Here is a 21932-nt window from a genome sequence, read left to right on the forward strand (position 1 = left end):
GTTCTCCTTCCCGCCCAGCCTTCTCGACTCCCTTCATGTTCCTGGGAACTCTTCCTATCAATCTCTTTGGCACTTATGGGGAAGTGTCATTTGACATCCCTTAAGGACTCTGGATAATGACCCAATGTGGAATATGGCCTCAGTCACAGCCTTTTCTTAAAGAATCATATCCTCTACAGAGACTAGAATACTTAGAACAAACGTACGCGAGATGCACTTTTAAACACGATTTTAGACTTTTTAAATATAAGGTCTGTTACTTCTTGCCTCTCCTATGGGTGGGCTGTGCAGGGAGGGGACCTCTTTGCTGAGCTCACGGGCTTTTTCTAACAGCCAGGACTTAACAGAAATCCTGGCTCTCTTTCACCTCATTTCAATGCCTCCTTTCTATGTGCAGAGAGTGAGCAACAAGTATGGTTGGTAGGCCAGCAGAAGTGCCACTCACATTCCTGCACTCCCTCTGGTTGCTTCCTTTCTCAGAGTCCTACATTCTCCTTAGACTGGGCCAACAAGGGGCAAGACCAAGATGGCTGCTAACTGCCAGGGGACTTCGTTAGTAAGCACCTTGCAGTCTCTGTTTCTTCCCATTTCTTACCTTTCAAATGAAGATGCTGCTAGTTTTTCTGCTGGGAGACTGGGGAGAATGAGAATGTTTTTGGAGTATGTGTATATTCTGACAAAGAGCCTTATGAAAAGAGCATTTCGCATTGTTTATGTGTATTATCGCTTGGATGGTTTGAACCTGTTCCCTGCGACACATGCAAGCTGTATTTTGTATTTTTAGTAGTTTTTAAATACAAACGTCTTATAAAAAGAATGTAAGTAAAAATAATTCTTGGCCTCTGCTGGGTTTTCATCCTATGTGTCATTCTTGGGTTGCCTGCTTATACCTTTGTTCCCTAAAACTTAATGCTTATGGACTGGCAGTGGCTTCTTGGAACACTGGGTTAGGAAGACTTGTAAATCTGTACTTGGGCTCTCTGGGCAAGTGTGCTGTGATTGATTAGTGATGTCTGCCATGTGGTGCAAGAAAGAAGTGAGCATAGTTTTAGGTATTTGCCAGGCTTGCTTTAGATATCCCTACCCTTAATTTCTTTGTATCTCATATAGTGTCTAGTGCTTTTTACTAAGTATGTGCTCAACAAATTTTTGCTCATGTTGCTTTTTTTGAGTTTGCTCTTCTAGAAACATGGTTATCCAAATAGACAAGTCTACCCACAAGAGCATGACACTAAAGTTCATTCCTGCAGTTTAAGTGGCACAATACAAGACACTAAGGTCTGATTCCTTTGCCCTTCTTCCTTCTTAAAAGAACCTTTACTTCATTATTTGATTTCTGTGCAGTAGATGTTGTTGGATATTTACTCTAACAGCTCCTCAGCAGATTGAAAACACATCCACATCACGGTTCTTAGCAACCCTAATTAGAACCTTAAAGTATTTCCATGGCCTGTCATCCATGTATAGACTACTGTTTAAATAATAGTGTTAATAGCTAAATGTATCCGTAAGATTGCCCAGGGAGTGTTCTAAGTGTTTTAATCCTCGCAAAACTTTATGAGAGAGTTACAATTATATTTCTGGTTTGAGCTCAGAGAGGTTAAGTAACTTGCCAAAGATCACATAGCTGCCAAGTGGTGAAGCCCGGTTTTCAGCCTTAGGTGGTCTGACCTTAACCTGCCTAATCAGTGAGGTGCGCTGAGCACTTGAGTAGGAGGCAGAGACCTGCATGTCCTTGGGAAGTTCCTTCTCTGGGCCCTGATTTCCCATCTTTAAAATGCGGGATTGAGTAGGATCGCTAATATCCCTTCAAGCCCTAGCTTATTTGATTCTAAGTTACATATTGAAAATATCTTTGGGCCACCCTAGCACTCACCATGAAATCTGACCAACAATCTATGCGGGTGCTGGAGATACACAGATTGAAGCAAAGACTTGAACATTCTCTCAGCACACCCCAGCATTATACCTTGTCAACCGAGAGAAACTTATTTTCCCAATTAGAAGGCACCAGTAATTGTGTTTAATTACATATTGAACTGTTTTTCTGTTGTGTCAATTGTGTTCATTGTCTTAATTGTGCTTAAAAGCAGCAGGCTATTATTTGGAGGTTTGTAAGGTTTAAAATTGCTTTGTGCCTCAGCATCAGGGGAGCAGAAGAGTTAAGAACACCGTCTCTGGAGTGAGACAGACTTGGTGCAAATCCTGATCTGCTGCTTACCGGAAATCCTCGGCAAGTTCCTTAACTTCTCTGAGTACTGGGTTCCTCACATGGGGAATAATATCGGCACCCACTAGTATGGGTGTTGTAGAGATCGAAGAGCATGCATGTAGGAGGTGCGTGGTGCAGCACGTGGCCTGCAGCCTTTGCAGGGGTTGGCTATCATATTGTTTATTACTGATTGATTAGATGCTGGTGATGGCCGTCTCTGGACATTCCAGGCTCCAGCCTTGATGGGTAGACCCCGCTGGGGCGGATCTGTGCCCGAGCCTGGATGGATTGCTGTTCTGTACCAGTTCGGACATTTTGGGTGTGTGTTGTCTATTTTGTTTCAATTATATGTCTATAATCTCATTTTCTAAGGACGTGTAAGATGGAGCGAAGAAATATGGTCAGCCATCAAAGAAGTCACAGTTGTAAGTCCCCTGAAGAGAACCATGGGGGTATAAGAACTAATCCTAGTATTTAGTCAGAAAATTATTTTCATAGTTGATCATTTTACGCAGTGCACAGACATGGCTTTAGATAACATGGATTACATAGTGAAAAGTTATTTTCTTCTCATTCCTCTTTCAGTCCTTGTGATTCTGTCAAAGAGAGAGCCTCAGTTGGGTGCTAGTCTTTAATCTCTAACACTTTGGAATTTCCCTTTTAATAGAAGGAAAGCGGAGGTCCTAAGTTTGCAGCCTTTGATGGGAAATGGTATCTAGCAAGAATTCATTGATACTGCTTTGCTTCCATTCTGTTTATTTCACTGCTGTCTATTTATAACATGTACTGATACTAATTTTCACATATAATATAAAAGTTTCATGGGAAGTATATTTAAGGAACAAGGAATTGATTTAAAGATAAATGCTAAATTAAAGCTTTGTGGATGGTATGTGGCTCTGGCAAAAATTGTGATGGTGGCACATAAGTCTCTGAGTTGGGAAACAATGGTTGGGAGAGGGAAAGGGAACAAAGACTTTATTCTCTGGAAGGCCGGCGTTCAGAAAGAAATGAGAGTTGTCGAAGGAGCACCTAGAGAATGCAGAGCTGCAGGAGAAATCTTTTTGGAAAGGGGGAGGCGGGCACCGGGACAGAAAAGGCAGTAAAGTGATGACAGAGGGAGTCAGTCGAGTTTGCTGATGAGACAAGAGAGAGGCCTTTGCTTGTAAGCTGGGTTAGCAAAAGGACTGACGTAGGCTGAGGAGTGAGTTAGAGAAAGGAAGCAGGGAGTATGTTCTACTTTATTCCGACAAGCTTACTGTGTGGTAATGGCCCAGTGATATGAGATAGAAACAAGATGGATGGGAGGTTTTTTGTTTTGTAGAATAACAGGCACGTGGGCATGTTTTTAGCTAATAGAGGAGGATAGGTGAAGATTCCAGTCTGAGGGGATGGAGGAAGCCAGGACCCAAGGATGCAGGAGAATGGATTTACCTAGGACGGAGGGGAGAAAGCAGATTTCTCTTGGGCTGGAGAAAAGATGGGAGATGGAGGAGAGAGGGAGAAGTTGCCTCTTCTCCTGCCAATAAATTCTTCAAGTAAAATTCAGCCAATTCTTGATGTTTAAATAACTCAGCAGAAAAGGAGAACAAGTTTTAGTGCCTAGAGGGAAGCAAATGGCTGTGAAAGTGGAGACCGAGGGAAATACTGACTCATTGATCCTTTGGAAGTCCATGGGAAGGGACGTGTTCACAATGGACGTGATTTTCTGTGGGAAGGGCTTGGTGCTCAGGAAAAGCTGAAAACAGAAAACTAAGAGGGATGAAGACAGTAGCATCTGCTTTTCAGACCCATGGAAAGGCAATTAGCCTCAAGTCACCCATTTTGGGCCCTCTGGTGCTGTCTTTTGAGGCTTCTTTAATTAGGGAACTATTGTAAAGACATCCATTCCCTTAACAGGGGCTTATCCGCCATCTGAGGGGAAGGGGAGAAGTCTCTACCTGTGTCACACAGACTACCATCTCTTTAAGGACATGGCCTGTGAAGGACAGCCTGCTATTGCTTCATTCAGGCCTTGGTAGGCCTTGGGCGTCACAGTGGCACTCATGCACCCAGGTGTGCAATTATGGGCCTGGAAAGGACTGAGCTCACTGTGCGACTGGGCCCCAAGCTTTGCCCATGAACCCAGGAGGCTGAGGTCTCTTCTTGTCTGCACTGCTGTACCCACACGCACGTGTCCCTTTCCTCTTCCTGGGTAAGTTGGAGTATGTCGGAGCAGAGTGACAACCGAGGCCGAAAGTCATTTGGAACCCCTCTAATCTAGGGAGAAAAGGAGAGTCATTTTCTGGGTATGGCTCCAAGCCCAGTGCTTCCTGACCTCGTATCCAGGCCTGTGGACACCAGTGGAAGAACGGGATGAGAAAGGTGAGGAGTTGACTGGCGTGGACCTGCCCTTTGTGGCTCAGGTGGCCCTGAAGGAGGAAGGTGAGGCGGGGAGAAGAGAACAGCTGTGTGCCCCACCCCTCCCATCTTAGGCAGGTGGCGCAGGTGGACACCTGAGGCATGTGTCTGACTTGGGCCTCTCAGAGACTGTCTCAAAGTAATAGCGATTTCTTGCCTTTCGGTTCATTGGGAGATCTCGCCCACATCTCCCCTATCTAGCCCAGAAGTCTCTGTGGGAGTCGTTTGGCTTGTTCCGGCTCAAATCTTCTCAGTTGCTTTTGCTACCATTTACATTCAAGTTTTGGCTGGCCTGGCTTTTTTATTTCAGCACCACCCACAGTCAGAAATATGGAGCTGATTTGGAAAAGGCATTCTAGTGTTGACCAGGGTTGAAAGTAGACCTTTCCAGACAGCTCAAGATGATTGCTGTTAGAATCACTATTTGTATTTTCCAGGGAAATGCATTGGAGACAGGCCTTCCCTACCCCCTTCTCTCCAGAGAGTTACCATTCAACTGGGGAGAAGACATATAGTCTCAAAAAAAGAAACTAACCAGAGAAAAGGACTTCTCAGGAGATGAGATTTGAAATGGTCCTTGAAGAAAGAGTAGGGTTAAGAGAGGCATTTGTATTTGTGCTTTGGCAAACAATTATAGGAGACCCCAGAGCTCCTTAGGGTCCAGCAAGACCCCAATGTCGGTATGTTTTGTATCTCTGTCTTCACCTGCCAGGCTGACGGTGCAAGCCGTTTCTTTTACCCTTGGGGAGATGGAGAGCAGCTGTCTCAATTTATTTAAAAAATATCCTGAATATGTGATAGTTAATTACCCTCCAAGATTCCTCCCCTCCAGACACAATAAAACCAGGTCCCCCAATTCAGCTTCTTATTTCTAACCCCTCAGTCATCTTGAAGGCCCACCCTGGACTTAGCAGAACAGAAGAGGGGATCACAACACAGGCTCTTTGTTCTGTCTGACACTTTATCTCTGGGTAACCTTGTGCAAGTGATTTAAGCACACTAAGCCTCAGTTTCTCTACCTGAAAAACCGGCATTTTCATATCACGTACTCCATGGGGTCGTCTCAGGATTCAGTGAAATGGTTTTTGCAGCACCCTCCCCGTGGTACCTGGTTCCAGAAGCTGAGAATTGTTCTGTTACTATCATTTTCCACATTGCACTTCGAATCGGTTCTAGCTGTCTAGTGAGGTGTTGATTAGTGCCACAATTCCAGAGGCTGCTTAAAATAGAGAAAAGAGTTCCTTTGCCCGAGACTTTGCATTTCTTAAGCTGACACATTTTTTTTTATTAGTACTGTTACAGAATCATACCGTGGAATGAATCTGTGAAATTATCTGCATAATGAGGCCAGTGCTGTCCCTGAAAATGCCAGCCAACTTTCCCGTGTAACCTTAGAGTTTGCAGAGCTTTCAAGGACCTACAAGGTGAACAGCCCCTTCCCTTCCTGCCTCCCCCATCAGACCCCGCAGTCTCGGTGCTTGGGGCTGTGCCCGCACCACCAGCTTCTCGCAGCGTGCCTGGCACAAGGGAGCACCAGTAATTATGTGTTAGATAAATGAAAGCATTTTGACTTAGAAAATTTTGAAAAAAGTGGGGGAAAGTGAAGTTAAGAGGTAGAATTCAGAGTAGTTTCCGGAGCGCGTGTGACCAAGTCATGGTCACTGCAACTTCTGCGAAGTTCACTCTCCCCGCGCTCAGGTCTCTTGGGATTTTGTATGTGATGTAGTTGAAGGAGCGTGGGCATTGGGGACAGACAGACGTGGGCTTGGTTGTGGACCTGTCGCCTACCAGTGTGGTGACATTGGGAAACTGATGGCTTCTGCCGTCATAGCAGGTGGTATCAGCACCCATTCCAGGGGGCTGCTGTGGGCGTGAAAGACGTTGACATGAAGTACTTGGTACCTCTGGGCTCTCTCTTCGCCTTGATTTCTGGACTATTCGGATGACTCCACAGTGGGCAGGCTTGGGTGTGGAGGTCAAAAGGAGGAGAGGCAATCTCAGAAGAGTAGTTTGGGACTAAGGAAGAGTGGACCTTCCTGGCCTGGTGAACCTTGGTGTTGGGCTGATGTCAGTAGGTAGGTTGTGGCCTGTGACTCCGGCCTGGAGGTCAGCGTTGTCAGACTCTTCGGTATTTGCAAGAGTTCATGTGGTTCTTGATCATCCTTCTTTGCAGCATGGCCCACCTGCCAACTCGACCACAAATCTGCCCTCTTTCCATCTCCATTGCTCTCTTTAATCCAAGCTGCCCTATGTGTTTCTGGACTTCTACGTGGCCTCCTTGCCGGTCTTCATGTTTGTCTTACTTCCCATTCCCTCATCAAATACCAAGTCTCCATAGAGCAGCCAGAGGACTATTTAAAAGCAGAAGCCAGATCAAGCTATTCCTTTACTTATAAGAACATTACACAGATGCACTAGAAGGCTTTCCAGCGCGGGACCTCTGTCTGGCAGTCTTCCCCCATCATCATGTATTATCCTGCTCCTTGCTCTCCCTCAATAAATACACCAGCCCACTGTCCAGCACCCTGAGTGCTCCCTAACTCGAAACTGTACTTTTTTGGTTACCTCTGCCTGGAGCACTCTGCCCCTCTTGCTTCCCATGGCTGGCAAACCTCTGCTCTGACATCACATGTGGAGAGCCATCCTTCCTGGCCCTCTTTATTTCCATCACATCACAACAACAGCAGAAATTATCCTTGTTATGGTTTGGTTCCATATTGCCTGTCTCCTCCCACTCCGTTAGAATGAAAGCTCGATAAAAACGGAACCCATGTCTCATTACTGCCACGTTCCGGAACAGTGAAGGATTCTATCAATATTTGTTGAAGAAGGCAGTGAGAAAAGAAAGTCAGACTCTGTAAAAATCTATGAATATGTTCAGCTGTGTGGAGGAGAGTGCTGCTGTGGCCAGAGTTCCTGAGGATGTGCTGGTATTGAGTGGAATCTGACAGGGAGCTCTCGGTGCTCATGGGTATAAGCAAGAAAACATTTCTGTGCTCATAAGTGACAGGGATCATTTCTGATGCAGAAACATTGTTGGATTGTGATGGTGTGTAGGTGAATTGGATCTTTGTGGTTGGGAGTCTGCAGTAGTGGGAAATCCTGAGCTTGGAAGTCAGATCCTCCTGCCTCTGCTCCTTAGGAGCTGTGTGACTGTTACTGTCACTGAATTCTTCTTTCTCCGTATATGATATGGGGACAGTAATACAAGCCTTCTAGCATTGCTCTGGAGATAAGGTGTAGTCTATGCCTGGCATACGCACCTGCTCAATAAACGGCAACTTTTATTTTGGAGTGAAACATTTAAAAGTACTATTAATTCAAGACATGGCATCAGAGATCCAATTTAACAACTACTTACACACTTTTAACAATTATCATAAATGGTGCAGGGAATCCAAAGATGGGTAAGATAGAAAACATGTTCTTATACAAGTAAAAATCTACAAAAGAGTAATATAAATTATAATGCTAATAACAAATATGTGTGTATAATGCCTTACAGTTTGTAAAGGGATTGTTGTATGCCTTTTATGAGTTTGTTCTCACTACCACCCTGTGAAGCAAATATATTATGGGCCTTATGACCCTGTGCAAGTCGGGGACCTCTCAGAACCTGACTTTGTCACTTGTAAAATGCCAAGAGTGATAGTTAACATTAGAGAGTAGTTGTTTGAAATCTATGTGCTAACTCAGGCAAAGTGTAGTGTGTGGCAAGTGACAGTCACTCAAATATGTTATCCCTCTCTCGCCACAATCTCTGACCCTACATACTGCTTTCTTTCCATAATACAGTGCTTCCAGATGATTGACTGTAATATGAAGTAGTTTGTGATCATAGCCCTCTTGGGAGAGTATCAAAGTGCCGTGGGAGTCCAGAGGTGGAGTGGGAGGGAGGGAGGTGGGGGGAAGAGAGAGAGAGAACCCGAGAGCACCTGTGAGAGAGGGCATTTCCGAGGCTCAAGAAAAGGCTTTATCTTGGAAGAGAGAGCATGTGATGTGAGTCTTAAAGAACAGGTAGTATTTGGACAGATAACAAGGAAAAGGTATCAAGATGCCACCTCAGTTAGAGGAACTGGAGCAGTGAGGTAATGCAGGAAAGTTGCTGTGAGTGCATTGCTGGAGTGTCTGGACGGGAAGGACCCACCTGCAAGGGTTGTTAGGTTTTAGGTTTTGTATTGTGGAAGGCATCTAACTAAGGGACTTACGCACAGTACGGCATTCTAACAAGTGACTGAGCACCATCTTTTAGGAGTTGGGCCAAAGGCAGATGTTTTTGGCAAAGGATGTAGAATGCACTGGAGGAAGAGACAAGCAGACCACCTGGAAGGCCCTTGCACAAATCTAGACAAAAAGAAGTAAGCATATTTGAGATGCAGAGCAAGAGATAGACCAAAGAAATGAACCACTGCTCTGTGGCAACTGTCTTGATAACAGTGATAGGGAGAATTTTGAACAAGATGACGCCGAACTTTTCAGCTTAGGTGACTGAGGTCAGTGTAGAAAGAGGTGGAGGTGAGATGGAGGAGGAAAAGGAGGAAGAAGGCTCCCTCTTTGACATACAATGTTTCTGGTATTTGGGGACATCCAATCCAGTTGGAGGTTTTAATCCAACAGTTGGTAACATGGGTTTGTGGCTCACAACTAGAGATGGACTTTTGTGAGTCATCTGTACACAGCTATGGTTGAAAGTGTGGGAGTGTTTAAGCTCTTCCATGAGAGAGAGCACACAAGAAGGTGCAAAAGAGAAGTGAATAGGTCCAACCAGAGAGCTGGGGACCTTCTATATTTGGAGTTGGCAGCCAGGAGAACTCGTGAGAGACAGGAAGAGAAGGAGGATTCAAAGGAGGAAAGAGTCCTGAGCTGGAGATCAGAGCGTCCAGGGAGACAGCAGATGAGTGTCACGAAGGCGGGCTGGTGCACAGTTCTAAATGGTGTGTAAATTTTGGGGACATTGAAGCTAGTCGAAGGTCTTAGACTGATGATTCGGAGGGGATGGAGCTGTTTTTAAGAAAGCAGCTCAATGAGGGGAAAAATTAGATGGCAGGATGTGAGGTGGAGGTGTGGGGAAATAGAGACAAGAGAAGACCAAAGTTCTAAGGGGTTTGACAGAGAGGACAGAGATGGGGCAGTAATGTGAGGGAGGACAAAGAAAAAAACACAGGCTCCTTCCTTTTCTTGAAACATGCTTATGAAAAGGGAGATACTGAAAGGAAACATGGGATAAGAATGAACACAGGGTTCCTTTCTCAAGGAAGAAGGTACCAACAAGCAGACCTTAGGTAACTGAGTGTATGTCTGTCTATTAAACAATCATTACCCTAGAGTGTTGAACAAAAGATGCTGGAATAATGGGTTTAAACACTTGCCTCCTGGCCTGTCCTAGGCTGATTGTGAAGGCGATGGCATTAGCCTTTGGTGCCGTCTCCCTGTCACCCTGATTTTCCTTGCTTGGCCTGGGCGAACCCTCCCCACCCCTTCACTGTCTACTCAGAAATGAACAATTGGTTTATCTCTGTTCTATTAACTAATGAATCTGATAAGCTAATTGCTGCTTCTGGCAGAAGACTAGAGAGCTATTTCTGATAACACTTAGCCTTCTGGAACAGTAGTCTCTCTTACTGTCTAATCTATTCATGGTTCACATGGTGGAACTTCAAGTCAGGAAGGTGGGGGGATGGGGCAGGCAGAAGAAATGTAGGAATTTATTCTTCAAATTCCAAGTTGTTTGTGGCGACTCAGCTCTTCTTGTACCTTAAGACTAAAAAGTAAGATGTTACATCCTCCAAGTAAAATTTAAAGTCTTTAAAAAAATACAAAGCTTCTGTGTCAGCTATACTTAAAACAGTTTCTTTTAAATTTGCTGATTACAAAATTGTGGCTGAATTCAGTAACACCCAATATTTTTAAAATATTGTGTGTGAGTGGTGTGTGTGTGTGTGTGTGTGTGTGTGTGTGTGTCCCAAGTTCTTCATCAGCACATTAGGAAATCCATCTCTGCCTTATCGGTCAGACGCTCTTGTGGATGAGAACAGAGTCCCATTGGGCTGGGAGGCATGAAGCGTGCGTAGCCCACGTTCCAGCCCATTCATCCTAGAGTGAGGGCTGTGGAAAAGCTGTGGAGAGCTTGCCACTAGCTGCCCCTCTTTTAGTGCTAATGCACTCTGTTCAAATGGGCGTGGACCCTTAGATGCTAATCCTGACATGGCTACCCTGAACTTAATGACTCACCGGTTGGGTTAATGTAATTCTATTTTATGGGACATATTTTTCTGTACTTTATGGGAATTATTTTATCAATAATATGTAGAAGCAAGTCTTTGTATTCTGGGTTATACGGTGTCATTTTCTAAACCCAAATATGTGGAATTCTTAGAAAATCCATAGTTGAGGGTTAAACATGTTTTTGGAGGATCAATTACAACATGAACTATGGTGTTATGGGTGAAGGCTTGGCGGGGAAACAAATTTGGGATCCTGGTCTCAGCTCAAATTGTTGCTTTCCACATGGCCATGGGAAGTTACTCTCCATTGCCAGAAAGGGAAGCTCATATTGCTGCTCAAACTCTAAAATTATGAGAAACAAATGGGGACTAGGGACCTGAAGTTAACAGAAAGGCAGAATTGCTGTTCCATACATGGGAAATTAATAAGGTTATAAGCTGTGTCTGCAGAGTGAAAAACATTAGTAGAATCTTAATTCTTTTTGCAGTAAATATGTGCAGTGCACGTTTAGCAGAAGCCTCTGTATGCACCATACCTACAAGTGAAGGTCTTGGGCAGAAGTCTTTCTATTTCATTTCTTAACTAAAGGAAAGAGAACTTTACATGTATCACCCACCATGTGGCTTCCCTGTTGGAAGTGCCATCTGAGTCTTTGCGTAACTGGGAGACGTTTGCAGAGGGGCAGTTTGACCAGATTGCACATTGCTGCGCTGGGAAGCTGCCGTTGGGAAGCTGCCACCGGGGCAACGTGCCTCAGGAAGAAAGCTCAGCAATGTCATTGCTATCTTCCATTTGGCAAAAAAAAAAAAATCCCTACATTCTATCTTCAATGAAACAGTTTTTCAACTTCCTCTCCAGTGAGGAAGGTTGAATTTTTTTTTTCGTACTTGACTTAGCAGGAAACTAGATCTGCTGAAACAACCAAAGCAGCCATTTTTATGCATTTCTTTAAATATGTAGAATGTTGAGCTTACTCTTGTTTACAGTTTACCTTCTCTCTTGCTGTTTGTGGTGAAGATAGAAGCCACTCTTACGGGGGAAATCCCAGAACCCCTGTGCTGCTCATTGTTATATAGTGTGGGGGAGTTAGAAAGATCTAATCTTTCACTTTATGAAGAGGAGGAGGCCCAGAAAATATAGGTAAATTATTTAAGGTCATCAAGAATGTGAGGGGTGAGGTCCTGGAGGAGAAGCAATGCCCCTGACTCTAGTCTACTAATCCCTGTGTCTTCCTAGATGAAGGTAAAGAGCAGTTCAGGAGCAAAGTCGGGGGGAGGTCAGTGTATTTTGATATGAAATGAAAATCATATACAACTAAGGACTGTATTTTTGACACATGGATTTCTCTCATTTCTTTAACGGAAGTAATACCTCTGTCTTCCTTTTGCCTGTTAGCCAGGCAGTAATCCCGAATTTCTTCATTATCGCTTGGGCAGTTTGCCTTCCCAGAGTGTTTTTTCGTAGCTGTCTGCGATCTTGACAGTGCTTGTGTGTCCACACAGCAGGACTGTTGGCAGAAAGGAAAGAATTCTAGCCTGGTTTCCTCCTGCAAGATTCTTTCTTGTGTGTTGCCTTTGTTCTTTCTTGAGGCTGCAGGTGTTGGCATTGCCTTGGCAACTGCAATCGAAGCCAATTGCTGCTTTATGGACGTCAGTGTCATTGCAGCCTCTCCTGGGAGCAGCCTTGGCTTTGGCCAGAAACTGGCACCAGCCACCTTCCCTGGGGCACAGAGCCAGTGTGGGAGGGGCCTGCGAATGTCTGGGTCCAGCCCTGGCTTAGCATTTACTTCTCCAGTCACAGATTCATCCCGGGGTCCGTGGGGGCAGGCAGTGGAGTGACAAGGAGAAGATGGAGCTGGAGTGGAGGGCTCAGCGGACAGCAGAAATCAGGCTGCTTGGCCTCCGGGTCTCCTTGTGAGGCTGCCTTTGCCGATTGGTGGACCCGGGAGAGGGTGTAACAGTGATGCAAGAGCGAGAGCTGATGGGCACCGCCAGGAGTGGGATGTGTCCGCACAGCGTGGTTTTCTCCTGCTTTGCGAATTTGCAGGCCAGCTTCGATAAGCAGGAAGGTGGAGGATGGGGCGAAAAGTGGTAAAGGGATGCAGACAGAGGGCCATCTCTGTGACTGCTAGTCTTGAAAGTGGGAGACGAGAATGGTCGGCAACAAGAAAAGTTTCAGTGAGAGATCCAATAAGTATGGATTCCTTTCCTCACCCCAGCACCCCAACACCATTCCTTGGCATCCTTGGTGCTCAGCTAGCAGGCATTAGTTGTCATCACCGTCGGCAGACTTGTGTTGAGCTCCTACCTTGTACCATCGTGTGTAAGGCACCGTGCTAGGCCAGGGCCTTTAGGAGGCTGTAGCTCTCTTTTGTGTACATGAGCAATTGGTCCTCCACTGGGAGATGTGGACTCCTGGGCCCAAGGCTTGGCAAGTAACCAAAAGCATCCTCTTGTGAAAAAAATGGCACCCTTTTTTCTAGGCCTGTGTCCCAAGCTCAAAGCTTGTTAAATTTTAACAAGGATTTCAATTTTCACTCACTTCCTTCTCTGGACATCAGCCAAATATCATGGCTCCATTTCTGACAGTGATTCAACAAATCTGGACTCTCTCAGGGCCTAATGAATGAAAGAGTAAAAAAATGTCTAGGATTTTTGCCTTACTTATAGCTTCCCAGAAGCAGACGCTGGGACAAGGATTCATGTACCAATTTCTTTGAGAGGTGAATCCAGGATTCACTGATGAAGAGTGGAGAAATGAGGCGGGGGAGTGAAGGAAACCAACGTAGGGTGTGCCGTCATGCAAGTTACCACCAAGAGCAATGAGTTTCATTCCAATGGAGACTCAGAGCCAGTTTGGAATACTTGCCACAGTCACCCTCCTCCACTTCCACTCCTGGGCGAGGGTGTCAAAGTATGTACCCCAGCTCCCCTCACTCATTGGATGAGGACTGTTGGGTTGCTTCTGGGAGGGTCCTGACCAGCTGCAGTCCACGGAGAGGGCTCCAGCAGCCAGAAAAACCCTCAGGTGAAGAGACGCAAGTGCTGGAGTTGGGCCAGCCTGTATGGAAACGGTGATGGTTCCAGGTCAGGACCCTGGAAGCATCTGCTTCCGGTTTGCAGTTGGTATTAGCACAGAAGTTTCTAGGAGGCTCCAAAACTAAGATGGCAAGGCTGGTGAGTCTATGAGTGTCTGCACCAGACACAGCTATTCATCTTTCTTGAACAGGCTTTATGGCTGAACATTGAAATTTTCTTTATTTTTAAAGCCTGTAGAGGATGGCCTTGGGACAGACTTAAGTTTTGCTAGGACCCTTGGAAATTAAATGGCCCCCTGCTCTGTGGAGCTGAGCTCCTGAGTCGCAGACTTGTGGGCCTGGAGATGCCCAAAATGTGATTTGGCGCTTGGGTGCTGTAAGGGCGCCAGCGTGCCACGTCTCTGAACTGGTGCACGGTGAGTGCTTGGCACTTAAATTAGTATCCCTTCCGTTTCTTTTTAAAAGGGATTGGCTGTGGGTTATTTCTAGGGTCACTGTTCAGTAAGTTCGGTATAGTATAAGTACCCGGTATAAAACAGTCCACATTTTTATTACAGAATAACACTGACCACATCTTGAGCATCTTTTATAACACACATCTTTTATAACGTCTTCTATGACCGCACTAGATCCTTAATTTGAGTCTAATTCTCACAGGAGGGCTGAATTGTGGGTATTACTGGCTTCATATTACACATGAGGAAACTGAGCCTCAAAGAGACGGGAATTACCCCGAAGTGTATTTGAATTCATTTCTACCATATGTTGGTAGGCTGCCTTCCTTGGGCAACACTCAGTAGTGGTTACTGGACTGAGGCACACAGAAACCCTATCATAAATCCCAATATAGTAAGTCCCTTCCTCCTGGTCCACTGGTCTTTTTCTTAAAGTACGTGGTGTGAATAATGTATACTTTTTGTAAGATGATTCTCTCATTTTGAGCCATTTATAAATATATTATTATTTTTATAAAAGATAACAGCACAACAACGTGTTACGATGCCTGGAAACATCTCTAGATCCATAATATATCTTACGTGGTTTGTTAAATATCAATTTAAAAAAACTTCTTCCAAGATATAAATCAATATCACAAGCAAATACCACTGCATACCCTAGTAGGATGGCTATAAAAAGAAGACAGACAATAACAAGTGTCGGCAAGAATGTGGAGAAATCGGGACCTCATACACTGCGGGTGGGAACCTAAAATGGAATTTGTCAGTTCCTCAAAAAGTTAAACATAGAGTTACCATGTGACCCCAAAATTCCACTCCTAGATATATATTCAAGAGAAATGAAAATATATGTCCACATGAAAACTTTCATGAGTATTCACAGCAGTATTCATAATAGCCAAAAAAATTAGAAATAACCCAAATGTCCATCAGTTGATGGATATATAAAATGTGGTAAATGTATACAATGGAATGATATTCAGTCATAAAAGTGAATGAAGTATTGGCTCATGATACAACATGGATGAACCTTGAAAATATTATGCTGAGGGAAAGACACCAGTCACCAAAAGCTACATATTATATGATTCAGTTTATATGAAATGTCCAGAACTGGCAAATCTATAAAGACAAGAAATAGATTAATGGTTGCCTAGGAGTGGAGGAATTTAGACAATGGAGAGTGACTGCTCATGGGTGCAATTTTTTTGGGGGGGTGATGGAAATGCTCTGGAATTTGTGCTGGTGGTTGCACAACCTTGTGAATATTCTGACAACCACAGTTGTATACTTTTATTAAAGGGGTGAATTTTATGGTATGTGAATTACATTTCAATAAAGCACAACAACTTCTGGCAAGATATTTGTGTTGATAAAAAATAAGTATCAACATTGACCCAAGGACTTCTGGTTTTTCGTTAATGTTTTGGAAACATTCTGTCAGGTTATTAACCAAAGCCCTTCCTGGTCTATGTGTTTATCTTATTTAATTTCTTCTTGTGCAAACTAATGTTTTACTGATGCCTTCACCTTGAATATCCTTGGAGTCCTTCAAGTCAAGAGAAATCCATACAACTTTTAGGAAGGAAGCACGTTTATCTTTCTCTTTCTCAGATAAAAGAAATTTGAATGTTGAACACTTAGCTCCCAAAGTGAAACAAAGCTGCGATGTATAATCGCTTTGTAGTCAGGTTTCTGGCCTTGGTGAGTCTTCTTCTGAAGGACAATTCTAGGTCTGATGCTTCAGGAAGGCAGATTTTAAATCAGTGTAAGTACACAACTTTCTAACAATTAAGGCTAGTTGAGTTTCAAGCAGATTGACTGTCACCTGTCAGGCCCATGGAGATGGGTATTGTGCATTGAGAGGAGGTTGGACTGACTGACTCTAAAGTTCGTATTAACTCTAAGAGGCCATGATTTTAATTGTCCTGCTGTTCTACTCCAGCTCTCATAGCAATGTCTTTTTGTTCATTGAACTAATCAATTGTATATTTGGAAATAATTTAGAATTGATTGGGAGGAAAGCAGGGAAAAAAGGATCAGAGGCTCATGCTTGTTGTTTCCTTGATGTTCCGAGAGAGCAATTGATTCTAACGCCAGAACTTTCAGAACACTGTACGGGGAGCCAGGAGGTCTGGATTCTAGGCACAAGATGTGCTACCTACCTAATTGGCTGGGTGACTTTCTGCAGGTCATCTATCCTCTCCCGGTCTCATTTGTTTATTTGTAAAGAGTGATGTTGGTTTGGGATGACCTTGAAGGAGAACCCTTTGGCTTTAAAAAATTCTGGAATTTTTCTCAATAACTTCAATTTTTTATATCAAAGTTTTTAGTATATGTGCTACCGAAGCGAGCACAATATCAAAGTTTACATCTGTCTTTGCCTAACCTATGATCAGTCTTTGCCTGTTTTTAATCCTTCTGTTGCAAGGAAGGCTTGCCAAGTTCATGCCCTCCATTTTTCTTGCCATTCTGGCCTTTCTTCCCTGATCTTAAAGCCCTTTTCCTCATTGGTTTCATGTCAGTCCCACCTTCATCGTGGTTAAAACTTTCTTGACTGCTACAGGCTATAGTAGGGGTGTCTCTTTTGTTACTTCATTAATTACTTTGCTTCAATTTTTCCTATTAGTCTTAGCATCTGCTGTTTTGTATGTTACCTACTTTTCCGATAAATCATAAGCTACTTATGAAAACAGCACAATATAAAGAAAGAACACTTGAAATCAGACCCTTAAAGTTATTTCCCCAAAGTAATAGAGCTGGTCATGTGCCTGGGCTTTAGTTTTCCAGTTTGTGAAATGGGGATAATAATCCCTACTTCATAGAGTTACTGGGAGAATTAAATGAGATAAAGTATAAAAGGGTTTGGATCATAGTGGTTGGCAATGGTGTTGGTGTCAGCATAGGTGGGAAGAACTGGTTATGTCCTGTACTTTCAGCAATGAAGTCATGTAAACACGTGGGGCAGAGAGGTAATGATCTCAGTAATCACTTCCTCTTTCTAATACTCCTCAGTGTCTGAAGATAATTCCACAGAGTGATTTTAAATCTTGCTATGGAAATGTAAGTCCCATTTTCCTTTTCCTTTTCCTGTTTCTTTTCTAGTAAAGGTAGAAAAAAAATCATTCAAGTCATTGGCTACTTTTGGTCACAACCCTTGATTGGTCTTAGAGATTGGTATTAATTAGATTACTTCTTGATGATCTGTTCTTGTGATAATTAATTTCAGTTTCCTTAACATCCCTCTTGGTGCCCATCTTCTATGCCTTTAAGTGGGCCTTTTGCTTTCCTCTGCCTCCCAGAATAATTTTCTTTCCAGGCTGGGGAACAGTTGTTGGGTAGCAGGTCAAATGTATTAATAGGCAGGCCATATGGTTCACAGACAGTTTGCTCTCAACAACCCGATAGGAATTTTGGTGGTTTGATTTCTTTTTATTTTTAATTTTAACTATAAAAATGTAAGAACCATCTGCTGTTATTTTTTGTATGTGATCCTTGTAAATTATTTCGTTACACTGCTCCCATGCAATTAGCAGTGCTCTCTACGTGGAGGCTTCCATGGCAAAGCTGGGTGACTTCACTTTCAGTTGTAATGTAGGTGGAATGTGCATGTCCTGTCCAGATTCTCTTCATAAATTGCAGCAGGTTTACCTACATGTAATTAGATCTTGGGATTTATATGACCTCCGTCTTAGCTGGTTAAATGCTTTAATTATAGTGGTCCATTTGATTGGTTGAGAATAGGTCACATCCTATCCTGATTGCTGTGGAGCAAGCCAAATGGAGTAAAGTGATAGAGAGTGATACTAGGGTGGGTTTTCGTTAGGATCATGGAGGCTCTCAAAACAGGAGAAATTGGAGTTGCCATCTGAAGGGTGATACAAAGACAGCCACATGAAGATCTGCAGTGGGAGAATTCTAAGGGCATGGAAGAGTACGGGCTCTGAACTGAGGAGTAAGCATGACACAGGAGGAAGTCCACTGGGCCACTCGGTGAGATGGAGGAGCATGCGGGGAGCTGAGGGTGAAGAAGGGCTAGTCGAAGTATAATAGGAGCCATTGGAGATTTTCAAGGGAGGAGGTGATAACATCTGATTTATAGTTCTAGAAAGCTCACTTTGACTGCTAAATGGAAATTGGACTGTTAGGAGCAAGAATGGAGGCCAGAGGACCAGTCAGGAGGCTATAGCTCTTGTCCAGATGAGAACCAATGGTGTCTTGGACTAAGGGTGTGTGGTAATAGAATTTGGGATATATTTTATATTTTATTTTTTAAGTGTGTTTTTCCAGGATCCATCAGCTCCAAGTCAAGGAGTTGTTTCAGTCTAGTTGTGGAGGGCGCAGCTCACAGTGGCACATATGGGGATCGAACCGGCGACCTTGGTGTTATGAGCACTATGTTCTAACCAACTGAGCCAAGCGGCTGCCCCTGGGATACCTTTTTGATAAGGGATCTATGGGATGTACTGAATGATTTTGGTCTGAGTAATTGGATGATTGGTGGTACAGTTCTTACTCAGATTTGGAGGGCTTGCTGCTTCTTTTTTGGCCAATTAAATTTGAGATGGCTAATGGGCACCCAAGTGGAAATGTCTAGCAGATGACTGAGTATATGAATCTGGAGCTTAGGTGAGAATTGAAGGCTGAAATGTTCATTTAAATTGTGTGAAGATAAGAGTATAGACTGAGAGGAGGCTGAGGTCTGGGTCCCAGGCACACCATCTTTTAGAAGTATAAAAGAGAGACCAGCAAAGGACACCGATAGAGAGTAGCCAGAATTCCGAGAGAACCAAGCGCAGAATAGATACCTGGAAAAGAGTGTCTCCAGAAGGAGTAAATGGTGACCTCATCATTCAGTTTCAAGGATTAGCACCCCGCACCCCTATTAAAATGTAATTCCAAAAGTTTATTCCATAGCTATAAATTTAGTGACAGCTAGAGTGAGCTGAGCCCAACGCCTGCCCACAGAAACCCTCCTTCTTGGTGGGATCAGAAACAGGGAGACTCTTGTCTGGGACACAGGTCTTTGCTCAAGTCTCAGTCAGGGTTTGCTAGACTTACACCATTACCAAAGCATCAAAGAGTAATTAGGTTTTCTTTCTTTTTCTTTGGTGTTGTTTTTTAATGGCAGGTGTATATATAGCTAACACGCCTATGCTATAAGTCAGTTCTTTGAAAATAATCAGTCACTAAATTCTAAGTTCTAATTCCAAGACTTTAAGGTTCATCTATAATGAACCCATAGCCCACTCCGTGCATGAAAGGACACGTAAAGTTGTTTACGTTTTTCACTACGTAACGTGCTAAACCTGGTAAGATAGATCTCATAACTAATAATTGTCTAGATTTTATCTTTTATGGAAGGCAGCTTCTTTTGGAAGTGAACTTCAGCATATGGAAAGTTGTTGTATTATCTGTTTGTCACTTGATAAATGATATTTAAATAAGTAGAGATTTCTTGCTTTCTACCTCTCTTAAAGGGAAAGTATAATATACGCCAATAAACATTTTAAGTGGAAGAGCAAAATTGGGGAATCCTATCTTTTTTCATTTTTGTTTATTTCGGTGGGGGGGATAAAGAAAAGGGGGAGCAAGCAAGAGAGAAACTCCTATCTTTTTGTATCATATACTGTAATGTAATAGGCCATTTTTCCTGCTTTATTACGTGCGTTTCCTCTAAAACTCAAAGCAGGATCATGCTGTAACCAAGATGGTTTGTTTTGCTGATTCTCATGAAGTTTGGAGACATAGATTTGTTTAAAATTAAGCAAAGCTGCATTTTGTTTCCAGAAGGTTCAGTGGATGACAAATACTTAGGCAAACTCTGCAAACCCATATTCTTACCTTTTACCCTATGGCGTTTAGTTGAATTTTACAAATAGATAAAGCTAATAAGAACATAGTGGGCTGATTGTTGGCTGTTGGTGACCAACAGTCTCTTGGTTATTCGACCAACTACTTGGTTCACTAATTGAATGAGACTTGCTGAGACCAAACCATCAGAAAATGATCCCTTTCCGTAATTTTAACAATAATTCTGCTTCTGCTGCTTTGTATAAAAACAAAATTTTATGGTACCTCAAAATTCTCCTTTGTTTCTCCAGTTTGAAATAAGCTACTAATTCAGCTTATTTACCTGGTTGACTCAATCCTGTTTTCAAAGACCAAAGCCTCAAGCATAATGCCTAAAGCATAAGACCTTACCTGTGTGTAGCTGTACCCTAGTCATAAATAAGGAAATCGTTAAGCCAGTCTGACAGCTGGTACTTACTTTTGTGTGAAGGTTATGGGATGTAACGAGCTTTGTCCTTGGATTCTTCACGAGCAGTTATCTTTTCAAGGCGTTGGACTGTCCTTGGGTGGTTCCTGGTGTCCAGAACCATCTGTAGGAGACACAGGGTGGGAATGAAAGAGGCTTTGGGTGCTCTTTCCTCCCTTTTCTTTTCCTGTCCTCCCCTGTGCCACTTGAGAAAATAAGGATGAAGGGCCACCTGGGTGGGTCAGGCCGTGGGTAGTATTAGTGGATTAAAGGTGCCATTGTCGGGGGTTCTCCCAGGAAGAGACTTTGTCTGTCTTCCCCAGTGCCGTGCCTGGCATGTAAATGTTCAATGATTGCTTGTTAAACATTGAGTGATTGGGGGTTCGGGCTTACGCAGTTCCACGCACTGCTTCTCCCCTCCGCCTCTGAGTTACCTCCATGAAGGGCACACAGTCCAGCATCAACCCAAATCCCAAGACCCCACACTGGGGAAATCACTTGATTTATTGTACAGAGGGCTTTCTTTGTCTAGGAAACCTTGACCCAGTTAAGGCACCACTTGTGCGTGTGAAGAAAACACTAGAAATCTTTGGGACACCAAGCAATAATATCTTGCTAAAAAGAGCAACTTCTTAAATCTGATCATGTCGTCTTCCCATTGAATAAAACCCAAGCACGTTACCTTGGCTAGCAGTGCCCTGCATGAACTGGCTCCTGGTTTCCATTTGTACCCCCCTCCAGTGCTTTGAGCACACCAGGCCCCTTCCTGTCTGTTCCACCCTCTGTCTGGAATGTTCTTCCACAGCTGTTCACGTGCCTCAGTCTTTTGATCCTTTGAAGATCCACTTAGCTGGTACTTCTCAGGGAGGTCTTCTGTGCCTTCTCTGTCATCCCTCCTGTCCCATTATTTTATGCCTAAGCATTTTGTATTTTCCTGCGTGTTTGCTTTCTTGCTTACTAGCTATCTACCACACTTGATTGAGCGCTGTACATGGGCAGGACTGTTTTTTGATTTGGGCAGCATCGAGTCTAGTGCCTATTTCAGGGTAAGCTCTCAATCAATAAATATTTGTTCAGATGAATGAATGACACAAGTCAACCTATTTTTCATCAGAAAAAGTGTTGCAAGTGAAAAAACGAAAAAACAAAAATGCTTTTCTTCTCTCAGATTCTCAACTTATAACACATAATGTATATGTGTTTGACTCTGTAACAGTTCTCTAGTCTTAGTAAAGAACTGCCTGAAAGAATAGGGCCGGTGATTTAGTGCCTGTGGTCTAACTACTCAATTAGTGCTTTTTACTCCTAAACTTTTAATATGTTTTCTCTGCCCTCCTTTTT

The 21932-nt window shown here is 43.5% G+C and overlaps 1 protein-coding gene across 1 annotated transcript in view; it reads left to right on the top strand.

The window, feature by feature from the left end:
- Positions 1-21932, top strand: part of KIF5C (kinesin family member 5C) — a 143273-nt gene that overhangs the window by 23776 nt on the left and 97565 nt on the right. The window lies entirely within an intron of this gene.

Source organism: Rhinolophus hipposideros, assembly GCF_964194185.1.
Source record: "Rhinolophus hipposideros genome assembly, chromosome: 6".
Classification (NCBI taxonomy): Eukaryota; Metazoa; Chordata; class Mammalia; order Chiroptera; family Rhinolophidae; genus Rhinolophus; species Rhinolophus hipposideros.